Raw genomic sequence first — 20,974 nt, 5'->3', positions numbered from 1 at the left:
ACAGAGGCAGGGAGAGGGGCAGTGAGAGAGAGACAAGCCACTCCCTGCTGAGTCTGGGAAGCCAGTCTCAGGGCCTAATCTCAGGACCCTGAGATCATGACCTGAGCAAAGCCAGACGCTTAACCAACTGAACCAGCCAGGTGCTCCTAGATATTAACTTTTAAAGTGTATTGGGGAGACCTCACAGTTTTTCAAATTCTTTAAGGGGTACTAGAAGATAAAAATATATCAGAGATACTACTCTAAACTACCTCTAAGCCAAGAGCCTGTGTTGACTAAAGTTTTGACTTCTAATAGAGACACAAAACCAGGACTATTTCAGAAAAGTGCGGAATCTGTCAGAAGCACCCCCTGCAAAACCATAACTCTGAACACAGTAAATATTCAATAAACACCGTTCACTGACAAAATATTTTGGTCATTTAAGTGATATCTATTAATAGCATATATGCAATATCCCTTCGTATTTCTAACCTTCAAGGAGAGCTTTCAAATTTTGGTCAAATACCAGTCAAAAGTATGTTACCAGAACAAATCCATAATAAGTATGTAGAGTTTCATTCCTAATTCTTTTCCATTTATTCATGTACATTCCAAGTACAATGCCTGGCCCAGGAAACCCAGGAGAGAAATAAAATAATCCTTACAAGAGCATCTAGGAGGTGACAGAGGTGCTCCCTGGCATAGGTATTACGATAGGTGTGCCAAACTCAGAGCCAGCAAGAGTAGGGACTGTGGCACTCTCGTGGGTGGTAGGCAGAGGAAGTGTGTCTGCAATGGTCTTTGAACTGATCCTCGAAAGATGGGCAGATTGACAGAGGATACCAACGTCCCAGGTAGAGAGGGAAGGAACAACCCCAGGAGTACAGCCATCTGACTACCTCATGCCTTCCTCCTCTACTGCTAAGAGTCTAGGATGGCTGGTAGGGGGGTGTGACCATGCACACTCTCCACGGTGCATACACTGGTGATTTAGAAATGACGGGGTGGCAGGAGGTGAAGCTGAAAAGTTGTGGAAGCAGACAAAAGAGGATTTGATTATATGGTTCACCGAGGCGTTTGGATTTGATCCTGTGGCAAAGCAAGTCATTAAAGGATTATTGAACTGGGCAGTCATGGTAAGAGATTTGCCTTTCAGAATGATTACTTCCCTGCAGTGTGGACAACAAATTTGGGGGGGGGGGGGCGGTGGAGGGTACAGAAGACTACAAACTGAACTATGAGCTGGAAGACCATTAGCATTTATCCTGGAAAAGACTCTGGAGGAAGGGTGCAGATGGAAAAACCTGAAGGACGTGGTCCCTGGACAAATTGGTTACAAACTGTACAAGGAGTGGTTGGGGGGAATGAGGTAAGGAAAAGCCCAGAAGGGCAGGCAGCACAGGTATTATCTGCAATCTCTGCTCAAAAGGGTAAATTTTTTTGCCCAATCTCATATGCAACAGTTTGGGAAGGTTACTACATAGCCAGCTCAAGAGTCGGTAAACAAGGGAGACAAGACCCATACGTTCAACAGAACTTATATTCTGTTGGGTGCAAGGGGAGTAGAAGACAAATCAGCAAACAACCAATAAGCTAAGATCTGAAAGACCTATGATAGGGCAGGTGTGGGGGATATGGGTACTTCATCTGAGGTGGTCAGGGAAAGCATCTCTGAAGTCCCATTTAAGATGACCTTTCATTCAGGAGAAAACAGCATTTATGTAAATTAATAAGAGAAGAGCATTTCCAGACAGAGAACAGCAACTCAGAAGTCCCTGAGGTGGGAACAAGGTTGGTGTGCCACTGAGGGAGGAATTCCAAATAGTGGGGCAGTGGGGAGTGAAAGGCAATCCTGGTTCCAAGGGTATTCCTGGGAAGGTGAAGGTGAAAGACTTGTGGCCCCTTAGGGCAGCAGTGGCATAGCATAAACTCTCTTGGGGAAGCCTGCAAACCTCCATGCACAACACTGGCATCTGAGAAACTGCGTCATGACTCACAGATGCTTTTGGAAGACAAGCCATTGCTCAGTGAGGACTGCCTATTTTGGCACTGAAATAGGGCCAGAAACAAACTCATTTAGTCTTGCCTAGAGGGATGAGCTTTAAAATCTTAAAATGAACAGAATTCATGTTATATTTATCCACTCAGAGCAAGAACCAATCTGCAGTATAATGGCAGGGGGCTCTGCCCCAAGGCTTGGTCAAACCCTGTCACACTACATGGAAGCAGAGCCTCCTCGCCCACCCTCCAAGGTTCTCAATGGGATCAGAAAGGCAACATTTGCTCCAAAGGATCCCCCAGTAGCTCAGCTGGCGGGCAAGGAAAAATGGTACTCCACTGCCAATGTGCCGAGCAGGGTTCTTGCCTATGTACACCTGAGAGCCTTGGAGGGGTTGTTGGGGTTGCCTCCTGGCACTCACATAGGACACCCGGGCGCAGCAGCTCAGCCAGCTCTCTGCACTGGCCGTGCCTTCCATCCTGTAGTCCTTTTCCACTGCTGCTTTATGGGCTACCTGGTCTTGTGCCAGCAGTCTTTCATATGGCCCTCATTTGGCCAAATGGCTTTAAATTCCACTTGCCAAGGGTGATGCCGATCAACCCTATGACCCTCTCTGTAAAGAGCCTACTCTATAGCTTGAACTTGCTCAGACGCATCTGCTTGGTGTATCAAAAAAAGTATCTGTACTTAAAGTGTGCCAATGTGGCATGAATAAATTATAAAAGAATTAAGTTATTTCCGAATTATGTAGCTCCTTTCAGAGTATCACACTGAGAAGTTATAGATTATATGCACTTACTTTAAAGACGGCTGCAAGCATTATGAAACACCCTTTTTGGAATGGTGTTGGAAACCTGGGACACATTACAATCCATGCCAAGGGGCAGGCTCATTTCATGTCTGAGCTCATTTCAAGCTCCACTCCCATACCATCTACTTCAGCTCACTGCACAATTTTTTCTTCCTAAAGTCACCATTCAACCTGGGACCATAGGACATTTACTTGTGCTTCTATACCACCTGTACTACTACTACTACTTCTTCTTCTTCTTCTTCTTTTTTTTTTTTTAAGATTTTATTTATTTGAGAGAGAGAGTTTGAGTAGAGGGGGAAAAGAAGTGGTGGGAGAGGGAGAAGCAGACACCCTTCAGAGCAGGGAGCCCAATGCGGGGCGTGATCCCAGGATCCTGGGATCATGACCTGAGCTGAAAGCAGAGCCTTAACTGACTGAATCACCCAGGCACCCCTCTCCTTCTGAACAAATTTTTTAGTGGCAATTTTTCATTTAATTGCAGTAATTAATTCACCTGTCTCCCCCAGTAACCCGCAACCTCCATGGGGCAGGGACCATGTACATTTTTGTTTTTCTTCTGTCCCCAGAACCTGGCACAGTGTCAGTAGTTGTTACTAAATAGATGCTTAAAGAATACTATGACATACATTCACTGGTGGAAATGTTTCACCTTCTGAGAGCAGATCAGCCAAAAATCATTCAAATCAAGGTTGAAGGAGGTTAAGGCTAAACTGTTCTGCTTTTAATCAAAAAAATACAGTGAAAGACTCTACTGCTAGTTGGGTTTAAACTGGTTTGGGAGACGACTCTCAAAAAGTGTAATAATTTAACAATGCTTATTTACATATGTATGAAGATGAACAATTTTAAAACCTTTTGTTTAAAGGGATAAGAATAATTCTTGGAAAGATTCACTCAGATTAGCTCCCACTTTTAAACAAAGTTACCATTTACTTCATCGGGCAGTTTAGTAGGCACTCTACTTTAATCCTCCTATTTGATTCTTGCCCCCAGTTTGCAGATGAGGAAATGGAGGGTACAAGAGGGGAGGGGTGCATACTGAGTAAGCAGCAGAACCAGGATTCACATGCAGGTCTGTTCAATTACAAGAGCTAGGTTTTTAATCTAAGCCACACATTAAACTAGGAAGTAAATGCTGACATTTAGAAATAAAGCATTGCATCCTCCTGTGGAAAGATACAAGACTATGTAAGTCTGATACTACCAACTGGGGCAAATATTGAAGTATTAAAAAAAAAATAAAAAGGATCTGGAGGCCAATGACGTGGTAGCAGGGAAACCAGACAATTTATGACAAAGGAATAAGGAGAAACATGAACTGTCATCTACTGAAAGCTTGTTTTATGCCAGATACTGTATTAGATGCTTTAATGTTACTATTTCCTTCAATCCTAAGAATCTCGTAAAATGGGTAATAGGAATCAAGAAAACAGGGGTGTAGAATAACTGTGGATTTTGGCTACCACAGTGTTCCTTCCCTCCTTCCTAAGGATGTGAACCTTCAACATTTCAGTGGGGCACAAGGTTGTTGGGAATAAGGACAATAGTCTCCAGTCTCTATTCCAGCTAGGTGAGGTCACACGGCTAAGTTCTGGTTGATGAGATGGAGCACGGAGAGTATGACGCCCTCTGCGAAATTTCCATAAGAGACCATGGTCTCTTGCCTTTCTCCCTTTCCCCCTACCTTCCTTCTCTCCGCCTTTCTACTACTTGGAACCCACGCGTGATGGCTGAGCCCCATTGAGGACCGTGAGGTTGAGTCTCTTCTGATGTGTGGCAGATCTTTAAGGTGGAACCAGTCTAGGTCTCAGAATACTGTAAAACCATTATACCAGCCCTGGATGGTCTCTTTATAAACTTTCTTTTTTAGTGTGAAAGAGAAACAAACATCACTTTGTCTAAACCACTGTTTTTGCGGTGTGTGACTGGCAGCTAATCTTAATTAATCCAGCAACTGGTTCATCAGGCCCTTCGGCAAAGTCCACACTCTTAGGTAGAAGCTAAAGAACCCTTGTTTATAATTTGTGATAGACTGGGGGAAAGGGGGCAGTGTAAAAAGGCTGAAAAGGAATTTGACAGAAGAAAAGAAGGTTCAAATAGGCTCTCAAATCTGCACACCTGAGAAGAGATCAAAAGGAATATGCTACTCAACAATAAAGAATTCAGTTTCCATCAGAGCTGGGCAGGAGGAGAGTTCTGTCACCTGCACAGAAGTGGAAATAGAAGAGAAATAGAAGCAACATAGCTGGTAGTTTCTGAGAAAGATGCTGCTGGCTGAGGAGCTAAGCACTGGAGAATGGAGCCCTGGAAATGGCCACAGGAAGAGACAGACAAGAAGAATTACAAGGAACTCTGAAATTGAAGAAGCAGGAGATGAAGCTCACAGTCTGCAAAGTGACAAGCAGAATCATGTGACCCGTATCAAAGACAGCATAAAGGTCAAAAGGCAAAAGGAAAGGTCAAGAACGAAGCTCTGACAACTCATTTTTATTCATTTCCTTTACACAGGTTCACAACAGCATTGAAGAAGTGAATTTAAATTGTCGCAATTGAGTAGAATCCTAAATGAGAGGAAGTCACAGAACAGGGAGTTTATTATTACCCTTTGCTCAATTTCTAAATGAACAGCAGTGATAAGAACTTAGCAGAGAGATTCAGTGACTGGAGTTAGGCCTCATTTTGTTTGAAATCAATCTTCATGATTCAGAGGAGGAAAAATAATTTATGTCTGGCAAAGACACAACTTAAACATCAGGAAAAAACTAACTCACAATAAAGGTATGTAGGAAGTGTAGAAAATATAGATGGGAAATAAAATGAAAGCAGGTGATAATAAAACAAAAGACGGGAAAATGAAAACATACACAATAGAGATGAGAATGAATTTTACAACTGGTTAAAAAAAAATTCTGTGCTATAACTGGACCTTCCAGGTTTCTTTTGAGTGGCCACAGGTCTGAACTGTTTGTGGAACATCCAGTATTCTGGGAACAGGGAAGAACATGCTACGTGGAAGGCAAAGCAAATCATTCCACCAAGTCTGGAGTAACACGACAGCTTTAGCATACATTGATTTGATATTATCAGTGTATGCTAGAAGAGGGAAGGAAAGGAGAAACAAAAGTAAAACTTGAAAATTCAACTTGAGAGATACCAAAAGTAAACTGAGGATTAAATAAGCTATTTTTTGCATGGGCAGTAAAAGAAAAAACTAGAAAAGCACATAAAAATACGCAGATACCATTAAGAAGGATTTGAGATTTTTTTTTTCAGTTGTTTACAAATAAATTGGCTAAAGCAAGAATCTTTAAAATATTAAAATATTTGCCTGTATCAGCCTCAAGAAAACAATAAAAACATCACAAATTTCAGGCCACTGAAAGAAAATACCCACATAGTCTTAAAATACTTGGAGTGATAAGGAAATGTTATTCAGTGCTAAAAAGAAGTGAGCTACAAAGCCATGAAATGACCTGGAGACAAATGCATAATACTAAGTGTACGAAGCCAACGTGAAAAGGCTACAGATTGTATGATTCCAACTGTGATAGTCTGGAAAAGTCATAACTATGGAGACCATAAAAGGATCAGTTGTCATTAGTGGGAGAGGGAGGGATGAAAAGGTGGGGCACAGGGATTTTTAGAGCAGTGATACTGTGATATAGTATCATAGTCTATTATTACAGTGGTGGATACATGTTACTGTATATTTGAACACCACCAAGAGTGAACCCTAATGTAAACTATGGACTTTGGGTGATAACAATGCGTCAGTGGAAGCTCACTGATTATAACGAACGTACCACTCTGGCAGGGGTTGTCGATAATGGGGCAGGCTATACAGGGGTGGGGAGGGCAAGGGAGCTTTAAGAAAAACCTCTGCATTTTACTTTCAATTTTGCTATGAACCTAAAATTGCTCTAAAAAAAAAAATGAAGTCTATCTGGTATCTTCTTCAAGTTGTATTGATTAGGGCACTTTTCATTTTAATCAATGTTGGTGCTTTCATTCTGAGGATTATTAAGAATGAAGCAGCAATGGGGAATGGTCTTAGAAAAGCAAATCTGGACAGGCAGTCAAATGAAATCACTCCAAATCTGAAAATATACATGTCAGGATGGACATGTTGAAGAAAAAACAGAATAAGCTTTGAAGAACAGTAAATTTATTTATAACATGTAGAATTTTTTTTTTTTTTTTTGCTACCATAAAAACGTTTTAGGGGGTAGTAGGTGTAAGAAAAAAGTGCTATGACTCAACTGTACAACCAGTGACAAGCTTGACTCCTTCTTTACCTGAACTGAAAGTAATAGCAGACACGTTAAGGCTTATATTCTTAAAGCACACAGGCCCAATTACTTGGGGGATTAGCTGTCATTTTATATTCTCTTCAAGAGTGGAGCTTCGGACTAGAAAAGTCAGGGGCAAAAGAAAGTCACCTTGGCACCCACAACTCAAAGGAGTACTTTGGGTTCTCAGGAGGTGCATTCTGAACACATTAACGACATTGGAATCGTTAAATAATTATACTACATTTGACTTCTGTGCGCCTGTCAACTCTACACTTAGGTTTAAGAGACAGAACAGTCTGACAAAAACACATGCCATTTCATTTTCTTCTAGAAAGCAGGGAACAAATTGACTATTTCAAATTGGCTACATATTTGCAATTTAAAATTTTCATACTGCCATCTTTTTCGGAGTTTTAAAAACAGTTTTTAGGCAAGGCAAATGTATTCAAGAAAGTCCAGGCATAGGTTTTTGTTTTTAAATTTAGGTTTGTCCTTTTCTCAGGAAGGGAAAGGGGGTTGCAGAGCGCCTTTTTGACTACAAAGAAAAGTCTTCCACAAATGTCATCTGACTAAAGGCAACCTATGGACTTTGGGAAGTCAGTTGGGACACAAAGTAATGAGCCAACAACCGAGCCTCCTGCCTTCTGACCTCTCAGCACCTGCTCCTCTGTAACCTAGAAGGAAACTCTTGGGCTTCTCTACGTGGGTATGGTTGCCCCCACCCCCACGCCCAAGCAAACGAACACCAACACCATCAAACTGCAGGTGAACAAGGAGTACCTAAGGAGTTGGTCAAAGAACAGCGCAAGGGCAGGGGCCAAAGGAGAGCGACCAAAGGCGGACGCCCTCAGGAGAGGTCTGCTCACTCTAGCCTGGGAAACCAGAACCCTGCTCCCGCACCGCCGAGGGCTCACACTCAGGTGCAGCGCGGAGCCTCCTGCGGCGGAGACCGCCTTGTCGCGGCCGCCCGGTCTCCTTGCCCCGAACGACCCCAGCACGTAGGAGAGGTCCTCTCTGGGGCTTCGCTCCCTCTCTCCCGGAGACAAGACGGCAGAGAAGCTGCCACTCATCCGCGGCCGCGGCACCTGCCTGCAGGCCCGGCTCGCAGGTGTGGCGCGGGCAGGTAACCGCACCTGCTCGGCCAACCCCACCTGCTGCGTCCCCTCACCCCGTCCTCCGTCTCCACCCGCGAGGTCCGCGCGGCTCCTCCTCCGGGAGCTGGGGGCGCCCCGCTCCGACCTACCTGCGGGACCCCGGCCCCGGGCGCCCGCGCTCCCCGCCGCGTGCGCCCCGCGCCGCTCGGGGCGCGCCGGCGGCGGCCGTGCGCCGGCACTTTCTCGGCTGACGGCTGCTGCGGGCTCAGCGGGAAGCCCCAGCGCTGCCGGGCTCGCCGCCTCCGACCGGCTCCATTGTGACGCGGCGCGTTCCGGCGGCCAATCGCGGCGCGGCGGCGCGAACCGCTGACTAAGTTCGCGTGTGGAGGAGGCGGGGACTGGGCGGAGGCGGGAGGCGGAGGCGGCGGCCGCGGGGCGGCGGCGGCCGTGGCCGAGGCGGAGGACGAAGAGGAGGAAGAGGCTGCGGCTGCTTCGGTAGCTGCCCGTGCTGTGAAATTCGCAGCCGCCCGGGCCGGACTGTGTGCCCAGCTTCGGGCGCGCGGGGGCCGGTGACTCACCCCTCGCCGTTGGAAACAAAGCGCAGCTGCCGTCACCCGGAGCGCGCCATGTGGCCGCCCCGGCCCGCTCGCCACAGCCGGGGGTCGGCGGGCAGCGGTGCGCAGCTCCACCACTCGCGGGGGCCTGGGGAGCGCGGGGGCTGGATTCAAGAGAGGGGAGGGCCGGGGGCTTAGGGCCGTCCGCCAGCGCACCGGGCAAGAGACTCTGGAAGTACTGTATTTTTGCGTCCCCCCTCCCCCTTTCACGTGGGCACCGCTGAGTAACTCGTTATTTACATACTGTGTGCTGGGCCCCGAGGGAAGGCTCAGGTGCAGCACGTGGACACCTACCTCTCACACACACAAGTCCCCTTACCTTTCTTTGCCCAACGGGCTTAGGAAGGCCCCAGGGCCGAGTCCTTGTGCGGAAGAGTTTATAGTTGTGCCAAACCAAGCGGCTTCAGTTAGGATTCTGGGCCTCCAGTATCCTCCGTCTGTCTCAGAAGTCCTGATCCTCAGGACGGGGAGGCAACATGGTGGAGGGGCCACGCTTTACTCCTCACCAGCGTTTTACTCCTAGTAAACTGCAGGTCAGCCCCATCTACTAACCCACTCTACAGTTGGGACCCTGCCTTTGAAAAGTAACATGCACCTTACAGAATAAACACAAAATGCAAACCCAGGAATTCGGGCACTTAATATTGTCATCCTCAATTCAGTCCCCACTCTCATCCCCACCCCAGATTTATCTCGGGCTTTTGGCACAGACTGTCGTCTTCAACACAATGATTCAATTAGGCAACATTTATGTCTCCGAGTTGCTATGGCAATCACATGCCCATTAAAAAAAAATTGTTTGTAGAGGGAACTCCCAAAGGAATAAAATGAAGACGGTAAAACACACAGCTTTGGGGGGGTATATCTGATGGGTTTGCATAAATGGGAGTAAAGAAACCGGCATGACTGGGTTATATGAGACCAAATTGTGTCCTACAAAGCCTATTCAGATTAGAACTACAATTTGAGTCACTTTGAAAGGGGATAAGAAGAAGGCTGTCTTTCTCACCCTGCTCTATTCTCTCTTTGTCCATTCCATTCTGGGTTGGCAGCAGTCTTCTTCCTTAGCCTTGGAGGAAAGGTTGAAATCATTTCTGCTTTTGGTCATTCATAGAGTTTTTACTGAGTTTATATGCAAGACACTGTATGTACAGATCTATTAAGTCAATTTAGGTCTAGGTTTGCTCCTCAAATGGTTTACCACCTGGAGAAGATTAAAAAAATACAGAGAATTAAATATGAAACAAGGAAAAAAGTGAGTGCTATAAGCAATATTGATTATAAAGTCATGAGATTAAAAATTGAAAATACCTAATTTCCCATATGTATCTTTGAATGTTTAGAAAGGAATTCTCTCTTTCCTTCCAAATCCATGGTCAGATAATCCATCTTTTATCACAGCAATATCACTACCTGTGTGACTGGGAGTAGTTACTTAACCTCCTTGGGAATCTGTCCCTTCACCTATGAAAAGAGTATAAACCACATGAACTGTTAAGATTCCAATTCCAATGATGGTATGAATTAAAAGCTGACTTCCATGCTTGGTAACCCAAGCAAGGTACCATTCGCAAGAAGTTAAAGTCATGGAGTTCATTAAGACTCCATTAGCTCACCTTATGACCCAGCAATTGCACTACTGGGTATTCATCCTACAGATACGAATGTAGGGACCCAAAGGGGCACGTGCACCCGAATGTTTCTGACAGAAGTGTCCACAATAGCCAAACTATGGAAAGAACCTAGATGTCCATCAACAGATGAATGGATAAAGAAGAGATTGTATATGTATCTACAATGGAATACTATGCAGCCATCAAAAGAAATGAAATCTTGCCATTGCAATAATGTGGATGGAACTAGAGGGTATTATCCTGAGCGAAACAAGTTAATCAGAGAAAGACAGTTATCATATGATCTCCCTGATATGAAGAATTTGAGAGTCAATGGAAGGGGGGTTGGAGGGTAGGGAAGGAAAAAATGAAACAAGATAGGATCGGGAGGGAGACGGACCATAAGACTCTTAATCTCACAAAACAAACTGAGGGTTGCTGGGGGGCGGGGAGGGTGAAGGTGGTTGGGTTATGGACATTGGGAAGGGTATGTTCTATGGTGAGTGCTGTGAAGTGTGTAAACCTGGCAATTCATAGACCTGTATCCCTGGGGCTAATAATACATTATATGTTAATAAAAAATAAAAAATTCAAAATAAAAAAAGACTCCATTAGCTCTGGGTTAATCTCAGATATGTTGTTTATAAATATGTTTATTTTACTCCAGTTCTCATGAACAAAGTCACCCTCCATGATGACAACATTTATTATTGTCACTAGAGAATGTGGGCTTTTGAATTTGTGATATTGCTTCTGGGAGTCCTCCTCTGAAACATCCAATGGATGCTTCTCATTTCTTCTTCCTCCTGTGATGCTTCACATAAGCTCCTGCTTACATTATAGTGCGAGGAAGATGAATAACCTCTAATCCTAGTCCTGGAGAACTTTAATACTTTGCACATGGTATGGGACCATAACAAAGCGAAAGTATTTACTAACTGGAAACTATTGGCATCCCAGGGTAGATCTTATAATGAGAAAAATACTGTTTAGGTTTTTATGTCTGTACCAGGTTTTACCATTACATTGTAATCTCTTTGAAAACAGGACCTGTGGAGTCTTAGAATATGACTTAGAATATGTAAGTCCTTACAAGATTATAGGGATATCTGAAATTCTCTGAGGGACTTTCTGATTAACTCATTTTAGTAAAAAACAAAAATAAAACAAAACAAAATTCCCAAACTACAAAACTTAATCATTGTTTCCACAGCCAAATTAATTGAAGTCTAAAATGTTGGCAGGGTGTCTCTGAGCTGATTATCTGAAAGAAAAAAGTGAAAACAAACAAAAAACCCCACACATCTCTGAGTGGCATCAGCATGAGCTATGTTCCATGTGGCTGTTTTTTTTTTTTTTTTAAAGATTTATTTATTTATTTATTTTAACAGATAGATCACAAGTAGGCAGAGAGACAGGCAGAGAGAGAGAGAGGAGAAAGCAGGATCTGTGCTGAGCAGAGAGCCTGATGTGGGGCTCAATCCCAGGACCCCGGGATCATGCTGCCTGATGCGGGCCTCGATCCCAGGTCCCTGAGACCATGACCTGAGCTGAAGACAGAGGCTTTAACCCACTGAGCCACCCAGGCGCCCCTCCATGTGGCTGTCTTGATAAGAGTTTCATTTTTTCTGAATCTTGACAAAATTTTTATGATTAATGGAAGACAGAATATTACCCAATATTAACAGTTCTTTTCCAATTCTGTATTCAAAAATTATTTGTTATAATGAAAAATCCTCTTTCTTTAAATTAAACATTTGAGTGTCTACACAGTATAAAAGAAAGACTGAGGATCTGACAGAGGTGTGGGAAATATACAGATAAATATAGTAAATCATTTTCTTAGATATGTGAGTATCTTAGATATGTATGTATTTCTGGGTGCGGAAAGTATATCCACTTAGCATACAGAACCTTAAAGAGGAGTGTTGGTGGGCCCTGCAGGGTTAAAGGAGAATCATACATGGGTCTGAAAAAGTTCGACTATTTTTAAGATTCCAAACTGGGATATTACTTTTAAATATTGTCACAGCAAAATAAATAAATAAAGAAATAAATATTGTCTCAGCATCATAGTTTAAGTTTGTTAGTTTTACTGAGATGTCAGGTCAAAAGAGCAAAAATGAGAAGTTATTCACAGTTTTGCATTCTCAGAAAGCTTGCCTGGTTCAGCTGTATATGGCTGAACATGTTGATATTGATAAAGAATATTTACTTTGGGCCAACACTTCACCATGTTTTCCTGACATTTTTCAATCTACTCTTTTCAGAGGTTTAACATGAATTTTCCTGAGCTTGGAGAAAATTCTGAGAATAACCCCCGAGGATGAGCTCAGTGTTGGGAATTCTGAGGACGGGATGAGTAGGACATTACACGTGTGTTTGGAATAAAGTAGCTTGACCTAGAAATCCAGACTGCAATTGTGCAAGGCTGCTGTGCACTTCAGTGTGAGTTGATCCCTTATTGTGGTTCCAGTCTGAAATATTCATGACTGGTTACTCCGTGTTCTCAACACCCACCTTGCTGATTGTCCCCTCTGCCTGAATTGTATGCTGCCCCTTACTTATGGGAAAACTGCTGTAGAGGTGACCTCCCAGCCTCTTCTCTGAAGGAAAACCACCGACTCCTGCAGCAGGATGCCCGACATCCCCAGCTGATCTGTCTTCTGGGAAGTTGTCCAAATATTTCTTTGAAAGTTTCCCATGCATCCCATTTAAAGAATACATACTGTCATCTGGGTCACATATTGGAAGCCACCATACAGCAGCCAGCCAGTTACTGACTTTTGTCCCTTTCCTATCCATAAAAAGGAGGTGACTTCTAAGAAAGTATTTGCAAGTGAAGCCAGGCTGAAAGCCTCGCATTACAGCAGAGTTGCAGTGCCTGCAAAGTGGTTGAAAAAAGCCCTGATAAGCTCTGCTCATGACTGGACTGTGCTTGCTGGGACTCCTGCAAGGATTCACTCCGGGTTCCATGAACCATGCTGCAATCTGGGCAAGAGTGTTACACTGACTGGTTTCTGACGTTCCACATAGTAAACGCTTCCATTTATTTGGTTGAGGGTAACACAAGTCTAACACCAGACAGGCCTTAATTTCTCCCCTTTCTTACCCTTCGACAGCTGTGTATGTGTGTGTGTGTGTGTGTGTGTGTGTGTGCACGCATACATGCCTGCACATTTCTTGGCCTGATATTAGGTCATCTGTTAATTATAATATACGTTGAATACTGGACTTCAATTCTCATCTAAACTGATTTTTTTTTTTTTTTTTGAGAGAGAGAAAGAGAGAGGTTGGGGGGAGGGGCAGGGGGAAGGAGAGAATCTTAAGCAGGAGCCACACCCAGCATGTAGACCAAAGAGGGGCTTGATCTCACAACACTGAAAGTATGACATGAGCCAAAGATCGAGGCAAACACTTAACTGACTGAGCCAACCAGGTGCCCCTAAATTGACCGTTTAAGGGTAGGAGCTAATATAGTTCTGTGGTTTATTAAGAATAGAAAAATAACCATAAAAGAACAGGATTCAGAACATTTTAGAGCTGGAGAAGAAAGAGATATTTTCAAGAAAGAGCACTGAAATTGGAGCCTTGGGTTCTATTGATGGCTCTTCTGGCCGTGAGACCTAGGTCAAGCCATTAACAGTCTAGGGAGGAGTTTCTGTCTTACAAGGTGTATATAATATATCTATCGTGAACTATATAAGAAAAGAAGATGGATATAGTTCATTCATGTTTTAGAAGTGTCAGGCTTCTTTTCACTCATTTACCATCCAACAAGATTTATGTTGTGCAAAATACTGTACTGGTTTCTGGGGACACACCGGTCCATATGATGGATGTGGCCTGTGACTTCCTCAGGTCCACAGTCTCTCATCCTCCACAGAATGTTAGGCTGGATGTGATAAATCAATGAGGACCAACCAAACTCCAGTCTGTTCCCACAACTCCATCCTCTTGGGCTTGGTCTCCTGAATTCTCCATATCTAAATGCAGGCACACTTTCCAATCACCTACCTCTTCTTCTACTGACTTATCTCTGCAGACCTGTTTGCATCCAATTTACTGCCTCCACCAAACTATTCTTTTTGGAGCATATAAAAGCAAAAGGACACTTTCCCTCGAGAAGTATAAAGGTTTTAAGACTTGAAAAAATAGAGGCAAATTTGTAGCCAAATAAAAATCTCCTACCACAGGATACGGACATGGCTCAGAGCCTGTCACTCAAGTATGCTTTATAATAGCTTAATATAATCTAGTTACCTTATGAAAAAGGGCAGTAGGATAATAAAGCAGACGTTCTTTTTCATTACAAAACTGGTGGGCAGTGTAAGGCTTACACTAGAGGAGAGGGTGGGTTAAAGTAGGAAAAGCTCAGAGAAATTGAGACCTGATGAGTGAATTAAAGAACTCAGGGTTTCAAAGGAACCTATTGTTTTAGTGAGTAGAACAGCTAGCTTTTAGTAGCTGACAAAAGCCTTGTGTAGGTGGGGGAGTTATGGACAGCTTGATTACAAGTAAAGATGAGGGGGAAGCATTCTGAGGCTGAAAACAGGTATAGAGGTGGGTGGAAACTTTACACTTTTATCTTTGAGTGAACTTGAATGTCAAACAAAATTCCTGGATTTACTTAATCTACTTATCAATTCAATAAGAAGATATAATATTTTGCTCTTCAAGGTCCACAACAAAAAAGGATCTGTGCCTTCTGAGTAAATAACAATCAAAACACAAATAATTTCTGTTTATAAACTAAAGTTCACACAAATTACTCAATGTTTTATAGTCATTTCTGAACAATATTCTCTTACTCTCTTACTTCTATACTAAGAGTGCTATTAGCAGTCCCCAGCCTTGCTGAGTCACTCTGTGAAACCTCCTGCAGCCCAGCCATCACTTAGAGGTCCAGTGGGTTGAAAGATGACAGTCGCTTAATTGCAGATCCCTAACATCCTCTAGAGGATAAAGGCTACACCCATCACGTAGACTATGAATCCTCAGAAACTGGTACAGGGATTGGTACATACTGGCCATGGAATAAATATAGTTGCTGAAGATGAATGAGTAAATGAAGGAAAATGAAGTCTGGAATTTATGAAATGCACATATTCTCTATCCTGTATATTCCAGGGTCATCTCAGGATTTAACTAGCTCTGTCTACTTCAACTCCAGCAGTTTAACATGTTGTCACTTGACTGAAGAATCAACAAATTTATAAGACTGGGATTTGGAAGTGCAAAGGAGTACATAAGGATAATTTGAGAAAACAAGGGGATGGCACGCAAGTGGCAACATTTTTCAAAGTTAACTAAAAAAAATTTTTTTTTACATATTGAAAGATCACTTATTGTATTTTTCATGGCTGTGAATGCCTTCATCTCCTCTTTCTTGGTAACATTTACATCCACATTGGCATTGGACCATTTTTTTTTTCCCAACTTGAGTGTCTTGTAGCTTTGAAGTGTCATGATATCTTGAGGTTTCTTTGGGAATATTTGACCAGGGGATTGGCTTTGGAGATGTCAGAAACTGTGATGATCAGCATATAAGACAGCATACAGGACAGTGCAAAAACATGAGTCAGCAAATTATGACTACCTTTAGAAATAGCTACCTAAATATAGCATAGTGGCTAAAAGCACGGATTCTGGAGCAAGGCTACTTGGGTTCAAATGTTGGATTTGCCCTTATGAGCTGTTGGAGTTTTGTTATTTAATTTCTCTTAGCCTTAGTTTTCTACTTGAAAAATGGGTTTTGGTAAGGATTAAATGAATAATACAGTTAGAATAGTTCAGAAACATATTAATTTAGCTCCTATCATGATCTTTGGTAAGGAAACCACTCTGAACTAAGAGTTTCCATGCACAAAATGAGAGGTTTTGAGTAGATTATCTCTAAGGCCCTTCTGAATCTATTGTTTTCAAACAAGGACAGTTAGTCTATGCATCTTTCTACATATATGTGTGTGGTTAGAGACAAGAAAGTGGGTGATTAGTTAGTAAATGCTTTCCTTGACTGATGGAAGAAGGGATTATTGGGAGATTAGGTCAAGCTTCTTTACTAGACTCTAAATTCCTAGAGAGTGAAAAGCATATGGTTCTTCTCCGTGTCCCAAGGCCTAACGTGGTACCAGGAGATGGTGGGTGCTCAATAAACCAGTAATGAATGTGGAATAAATGTCCTTGTGTCTTAGGTTCCCAGATGTGTGGGAATCAGAAAGGGTACTAACTGCTTCCTAAGCCTTTTCTTGTTTTAATACTACTTACACAAAATATTCAAAAAACATCAGTGCTCTCTACTGGAGATATTCATAGTGCAGGAATTCAGTTAATTGGTTTTTCATGGCAGATTTGAGTTCAGAAGTCCTGGATTTTAGAAATAGGATATGGCAGATAGACATATTTTACTGTTTCAAGTACATATTTAGTGTTATGGTATCGAAGATGACATGATTTGCACTAAAATTTCTTTGCCTTCTATTTCTGACCTTCCTTCAGAGCATTTGTATCTATATAGTCATACAAATTTTGTATTCTTTCTCACTCATTGTAAATAAAAAGAGGACAGCATTAATTAAAATATCAATGTTGAGAAAGCAAAAAGACAACCCACAAATGGTAGAAAATATTTATAAATCATCTATCAAATAAGGGACTGGTATCCAGAATGTATAAGAATAGAACTCCATAATAATAAAAGACAAAAACACAATTTTAAAATGGGCAAAATATTTGTTGACATTTCTCAAGAAAAAAGATATGAAAGGACAATAAACATATGAAAAGATATCCTACATCATTAGTCGTTAGAAAGATGCACATCAAAACCACAAGGAGATATTACTTAGAACTCAGTAGGATGATTGAAATAAAAAGGACAAGTCTCAGCGAGGATGTGGAGATACTGGAATCCTTACAACACTGCTCATAAAATTGTAAAATGGTGTCTCCACCTTGAAAGGCAGCCTGACAGCTTCTTAAGATGTTAAACATGGAATAACTCTATGACCCAGAAATTCTACTCCTAGGAATATACTCAAGAGAAATGAAACATCACCACACAAAAGCCTATACATGAATGTTCACAGCAGCATTATTCATACTAACCAAAAGGTAGAAACAGCTAAAATATCCATCAACTGATGAATAGATTAATAAATTGCTGTATAGCAATATAATGGAACATTTTTTGGCCATAAAATGTAATGAAGTGGAGATAAATGCTACAATGTAGATGAACCTTGGAAAGATGCTAAGGGAAGAAGCCAGTCACAAAGACCACATATCATATGATTCCATTTACATGAAATATCCAGAAAAGACAAATCCACACACACACACAAATAGCGTGTTAAGGGTTGGGGGAGAAGGGGCAGAGAGTGACTACTAATGGGTACAGTGTTTATATTTGGGGTGACAAAATGTTCTAACATTAGACAGTGATGATGATTATACAACTGTGTGCATAATCCTAAAAGACAATGAATTGTGTACCTTAAAAAGGTGAATTTTTTGGTCAATTACATCTCAACATAACTGCTATTAAACAAAATCAACGTCCTCTAAATACACCCAGTTTCAATAACTATAGGACAAAACGTCAGGCTTTGGTGGATTTTTAAAACCTGTACTTTGCCATATAAAGATCTCCTGGAGAGCTAAGCCGGTCTAGTGATTTCTGTTTTGCGTTGTTTTCAACTAGAGAAATCATCTGAAGTTGTGTTTGTATGATGCCAAAATAACTAATTAGGAAGTAAGTGAGGCAATTTGGTTGTTTTAGTTTTTTTGAATTTAAACTTTTTACTTTCTGTTAGGCAAACCCTCAGGTATGTCAATTGTTTTTAATAAAAATATTAAAGAATGAATTCTGTAGCAAGTACTCCCAAATTGCGCATGTTATATTCGAGTATTGGCCAGGACTTAAAATGATATGGAATGTTATATATCTATATCTATATTTCTCTTTTCATTTCAACTTTGGTTTCCTATCTTTGGTGTTTTGTTGTTACATGCATATATTTATAATTGTTATATCTTAGGGATGGATTGATAGTTTCATCATTATAAAATGTCCCTCCAGCTCTCTTCTTGTTGTTTACATAGTGTATCTTTTTCTATCCTTTTACTTTCAATCTATGTGTAACTACTCCTGTAGACAGTATATAGTCAGATCCTGTTTTATTTTTAAACCTAGTTTAACAAATTCTGCCTTTTGATTGAATTATTTAGTCCATTTACTTTTGTTATGAGTACAGTTGGACTTCCACTTGCTGTACTGTTTTCATATGCTTCAAGTCTTTTTTGTTCATCTATTTCTCCTTTACTACTTACTTATTCATTACATGAATATTGCCTAGTATTGCATTTTAACTTTAATGATCTTATTGCTACATATTTTTAGTTATTTCCTTAGCAGTTGCTTTAGGGCTTAGTATATACATCTTAACTTGTCCAAAACAGCTCGGAATTATATTAACAATTCCAATGATGATGGAGAGACATCATTCTCATATAGCTCTAATCTCTTTTCTCTGTTATTGTGGTATTATTATGTATTACCTTTATACATGTTATAAACCCAATAATACATTGTTGTAATTATTATTACTTGTATGTCTTTTAAAGAAGCTGAGGGAAGAGGAAAGAACAGGTACATAACTTGTAGTTTCTATTGTATTAACCATCTTATTTATCATTTTAGGTTTTCTGCATTTTTTCCTGTGGATTCAAGTTAACATCTAGAATCAATTCTCGGCCCAGTATAGCATTGTCCCCACACACTTCCTTGTGCTGTTATGAGCAAATACATCACATTTCTCTATGTTACAGGGTCAAAAATACCATTACATACACATTGCCTTATGCTCTTTAAATCAGAAAAGAGAAGAATGGATAAGAGATACATATTTATATTCTTATAATTACGTAATTACCTTTACCAGTGCTCTTGATTGTGTGTGTGTTTGTGTGTTTGTGTATTTAGATTACTTTCTGGGTTACTTGCTTTAAGTCTGTTGAATTTGCTTAAGTATTTCTTCTAAGGCAGATCTGCTAGCAACAGATTCTTTCAGTTTTTATTTATTTATTTTGCCTTCATTTTTGAATGATAGTTTTACTAGTATAAGATTCTTGGTTGACAGTTTTCTAAGTTTGAAGGCTTTGAGTATGTTATCCCGTTGTCTTCAGACATCCAATATTTCTGATGAGAAGTTGACTGTTAATAGTACTTGATTTTCCTTGTAAGTGAGGAATCATTTTTCTCTTGCTGCTTTCAAGAGTTTCTTTGGCATTTTTACCATGATGCTTCTATTTATGGATCTCTTTGAGTTTATCATTATTTTTTTACTAATTATTTTTATTAACATATAATGTATTATTTGCCCCAGGGGTACAGGTCTGTGAATCATCAGGCTTACATACTTCATAGCATTCACCATAGCACATACTCTCCCCAATGTCCATTACCCAACCACCCTCTCCATTACTCCCCCACCAACCCTCAGTTTGTTTTGTGAGATTAAGAGTCTCTTATGGTTTGTCTCTCTCCCAACCGCATCTTGTTTCATGTTTTCCTTCCTGGCTCCCCAAACCCCCCCATGTTGCCTCTCAAATTCTTCATATCAGGGAGATCATATGATAATTGTCTTTCTCTGATTGACTTATTTTGCTCAGCATAATACCCTCTAGTTCCATTCATGTCATTGCAAAAGGCAAGATTTTGTTTCTTTTGATGGTTGCATAGTAATACATTGTATATATATACACCATTTTCTTTATCCATTCATCTGTTGATGGACATCTAGGTTCTTTCCATAGTTTGGCTATTGTGAACACTGCTGCTATAAACATTCGGGTACACGTGCCCTTCAGATCCCTACATTTGCATCTTTAGGGTAATACTCAATAGTGCAATTGCTGGGTAGTAAGATAGCTCTATTTTCAAGTTTTTGAGGAACCTCCATGCTGTTTTTCAAAGTGGCTGCACCAGCTTGCATTCCCACCAACAGTGGAGGAGGGTTCCCCTTTCTCCACATCTTCACCGGCATCTGTCATTTCCTGACTTGTTTAATTTAGCCATTCTGACTGGTGTGAGGTGATATCTCACAGTGGTTTTGATTTGTATTTCCTTGATGCCAGTGATGTTGAGCACTTTTTCACGCGTTTGTTGGCCGTCTGGATGTTCTCTTCACATAAATGTCTTCTCGTATCTTCTGCCCATTTCTTTCTTTCTTTTTTTTTAATATCTTAATTTTTTTCTTATTATTTTTTTCTCTTTTCATCTTGTACAAACCCTTGTGTCAAGGGCTGACTTTCAATAGATTGCAGAGAGGGAGCTGCTCTGTTATGTATGAAACCCTGACCCAGAAGCAGGTTGTCTACGAATGGTTTAGAGCCAGGTTCCCCACGAATGTGCGTTGTGTGATGGGCAAGGGGGCAGCCCCATTTTCAGCTGCGCCCTGTGCCCATTTCTTGATTGGATTATTTATTGGATGTTGGCTGGGTATTGAGTTTCTTAAGTTCTTTATAGATTGTGGATACTAGCCCTTTACCTGATTGATATGTCAT

The 20,974-nt window shown here is 41.3% G+C and overlaps 2 protein-coding genes across 4 annotated transcripts in view; one reads left to right on the top strand and one right to left on the bottom strand.

The window, feature by feature from the left end:
- Nucleotides 1–9,413, bottom strand: part of LRRC8B (leucine rich repeat containing 8 VRAC subunit B) — a 67,823-nt gene extending 58,410 nt beyond the window's left edge. The window contains exon 1 of one of the 2 annotated variants that reach the window (XM_082688624.1): nt 8,760–9,413. The gene's annotated coding sequence lies outside the window, so the exon portion shown is untranslated. The other variant, XM_082688622.1, reaches the window with a different exon arrangement.
- Nucleotides 1–20,974, top strand: part of LOC309843289 (uncharacterized protein) — a 235,139-nt gene that overhangs the window by 23,828 nt on the left and 190,337 nt on the right. The window lies entirely within an intron of this gene.

The sequence above is a fragment of the Mustela nivalis genome (genome assembly GCF_964662115.1).
Source record: "Mustela nivalis genome assembly, chromosome: 10".
Lineage (NCBI taxonomy): Eukaryota > Metazoa > Chordata > Mammalia > Carnivora > Mustelidae > Mustela > Mustela nivalis.
Note: the sequence above shows the minus strand (reverse complement) of the source record. Positions and strands in the feature narration are given on the sequence as shown.